Source organism: Pleurodeles waltl, chromosome 8, assembly GCF_031143425.1.
Source record: "Pleurodeles waltl isolate 20211129_DDA chromosome 8, aPleWal1.hap1.20221129, whole genome shotgun sequence".
Classification (NCBI taxonomy): Eukaryota; Metazoa; Chordata; class Amphibia; order Caudata; family Salamandridae; genus Pleurodeles; species Pleurodeles waltl.
Window position 1 is genome coordinate 887,066,510 of NC_090447.1, and position 3,436 is coordinate 887,069,945.

Sequence of the window (3,436 nt, forward strand, 5' to 3'; positions counted from 1 at the left end):
CTAAAATCTATATAATTCAGAGAAAAAGGTCAGCACAACAGAGCCTTTGTAAACATTTCTGTCAAGAGAGGTGAGGTAGCATGAAGCCACATAGATATTAAAGTTGAGGTATACTACAGACAGGTCCACTGTCAGCAGGGAGAAGGGGGAATCTGAATCTACCACTAGATAAACCACACTAAGGGCCAGATGTAGGTAGGTTTCCTTTTGCGAGTTGCAAATTGCGAGTCCCAGCGACTCGCAATTTGCAACTCGCAAAAGGAAATGTAGAAAGGTGTCTCAGACTCCTTCTGCGACTCGCTATGGGGTCGCAAAGACCCACCTCATGAATATTTATGAGGTGGGTCGCAGTTTGCGACCCCATAGCGAGTCTAGGCACTCAAGGGGATGGTGGCCTGCCCAAGACAGCAGACCACCATGTCCGTGACTGCTTTTCAATAAAGCAGTTTTTTTTTTCTCTTTGCAGCCCGTTTTCCTTAAAGGAAAACGAGCTGCAAATAGAAAAAATACCGAAACCTTTTTGTTTCGTTTTTTTTCAGAGTAGGCAGTGGTCCATAGGACCACCGCCTGCTCTAAAAAAAATTTTTTTTTTTGCATTCACAAAGGGGAAGGGGTCCCATGGGGACCCCTTCCCTTTTGCGAATGAGTTACCATTCACTTCAAGTGGATGGTAACTGCGAGTTGATTTGCGACCGATTTCGCAGTCGCAAATCAATTCTACATCACGATGCAGTCGCAAATAGGAAGGGAACACCCCTTCCTATTTGCGAGTCGGAATCACATTTTGCGAGTCGGTACCGACTCGCAAAATGTGATTCATTACATTACATATAAATATTTATAATTGTGCATCGCGTAAGGGCTTTTGCGCCTCGCAAACGGCATTTTTCGCCGTTTGCGAGGCGCAAAAGCCTTCCTACATCTGGCCCTTAAATCTTTATTCCTTCAGGTGGTGACATAACAACCAAAAACTTTCAACTGAAAAACAAGATCGCAAATCATGAGTTCTAATTGACATTTTAGTTTTCTTTAGTCTCCAGCTCTCCCCTTGGTGCACCCTTGCACTCAGGAATTCAGAAGAGTGCAGCTGCCAACTCAGGATACTCCTTGATCCATATTTTTAAGCTTTCTTATCTTCTCTCCCAGTGGGATCCTGTTAGAAATGGGGTTTCTGGTGGGCTACGGCATGCACCTAAGCCAGACAGAACCTACCACTCTAGTCAGGGCGAGGGAGTTACATACCTAAGATAATCCCTGCTCACCCCTTGGTAGCTTGGCACGAGCAGTCAGGCTTATCCCAGAGGCAATGTCTAAAGTGTTTGCACAACACACATGACACAGTAAGTACACCACAAAGGAAACACAACCACCAGCTATTTCAAAATAAACTGTATTGCATAAAACATAATTAGACCCAAAATGACATGCATCTGGAAATCCCCGCTACACAAGCAGCTGTCAGAATACAGGGAGTGCAGAATTATTAGGCAAATGAGTATTTTGACCACATCATCCTCTTTATGCATGTTGTCTTACTCCAAGCTGTATAGGCTCGAAAGCCTACTACCAATTAAGCATATTAGGTGATGTGCATCTCTGTAATGAGAAGGGGTGTGGTCTAATGACATCAACACCCTATATCAGGTGTGCATAATTATTAGGCAACTTCCTTTCCTTTGGCAAAATGGGTCAAAAGAAGGACTTGACAGGCTCAGAAAAGTCAAAAATAGTGAGATATCTTGCAGAGGGATGCAGCACTCTTAAAATTGCAAAGCTTCTGAAGCGTGATCATCGAACAATCAAGCGTTTCATTCAAAATAGTCAACAGGGTCGCAAGAAGCGTGTGGAAAAACCAAGGCGCAAAATAACTGCCCATGAACTGAGAAAAGTCAAGCGTGCAGCTGCCACGATGCCACTTGCCACCAGTTTGGCCATATTTCAGAGCTGCAACATCACTGGAGTGCCCAAAAGCACAAGGTGTGCAATACTCAGAGACATGGCCAAGGTAAGAAAGGCTGAAAGACGACCACCACTGAACAAGACACACAAGCTGAAACGTCAAGACTGGGCCAAGAAATATCTCAAGACTGATTTTTCTAAGGTTTTATGGACTGATGAAATGAGAGTGAGTCTTGATGGGCCAGATGGATAGGCCCGTGGCTGGATTGGTAAAGGGCAGAGAGCTCCAGTCCGACTCAGACGCCAGCAAGGTGGAGGTGGAGTACTGGTTTGGGCTGGTATCATCAAAGATGAGCTTGTGGGGCCTTTTCGGGTTGAGGATGGAGTCAAGCTCAACTCCCAGTCCTACTGCCAGTTCCTGGAAGACACCTTCTTCAAGCAGTGGTACAGGAAGAAGTCTGCATCCTTCAAGAAAAACATGGTTTTCATGCAGGACAATGCTCCATCACACGCGTCCAAGTACTCCACAGCGTGGCTGGCAAGAAAGGGTATAAAAGAAGGAAATCTAATGACATGGCCTCCTTGTTCACCTGATCTGAACCCCATTGAGAACCTGTGGTCCATCATCAAATGTGAGATTTACAAGGAGGGAAAACAGTACACCTCTCTGAACAGTGTCTGGGAGGCTGTGGTTGCTGCTGCACGCAATGTTGATGGTGAACAGATAAAAACACTGACAGAATCCATGGATGGCAGGCTTTTGAGTGTCCTTGCAAAGAAAGGTGGCTATATTGGTCACTGATTTGTTTTTGTTTTGTTTTTGAATGTCAGAAATGTATATTTGTGACTGTTGAGATGTTATATTGGTTTCACTGGTAATAATAAATAATTGAAATGGGTATATATATTTTTTTGTTAAGTTGCCTAATAATTATGCACAGTAATAGTCACCTGCACACACAGATATCCCCCTAACATAGCTAAAACTAAAAACAAACTAAAAACTACTTCCAAAAATATTCAGCTTTGATATTAATGAGTTTTTTGGGTTCATTGAGAACATAGTTGTTGTTCAATAATAAAATTAATCCTCAAAAATACAACTTGCCTAATAATTCTGCACTCCCTGTATGAAACAGATTATTAGTACTCTGTGGCAATTAGCAGTAGACAAGTAAACATATAGGTTACTGGTGTTCTGCAACACAATCAGTAGTATTGTCAAAACCACACGTCCTAAGAAACACATTATCATTACTGCTAAGACATTGTATGAATGCACATAGAATGAGACATTCCCCAGGTGGCAGGTCATCATTATCACCCAAAACAAATCCACATGACAGGAAAGCAGTTCCATAGGGAATATGTCATTATAACCATGAGCACCTGAACTTTAGCACTTATCAGGAATGCCCAGAGATCACCATAAATGCACATATCATAAAAACCATAGGGCATAGATCTTATGAAACATTACACACCCTTCCACTGTATATTAGGCAGGTCCTGCAATTATGCACATCACTTCAATCAT

General features: G+C 42.8%; 1 pseudogene; it reads right to left on the reverse strand.

The window, feature by feature from the left end:
• Positions 1–523: 523 nt before the first annotated feature.
• Positions 524–647, reverse strand: LOC138252482 (small nucleolar RNA SNORA35; annotated as a pseudogene).
• Between the last annotated feature and the right edge of the window lie 2,789 nt (positions 648–3,436).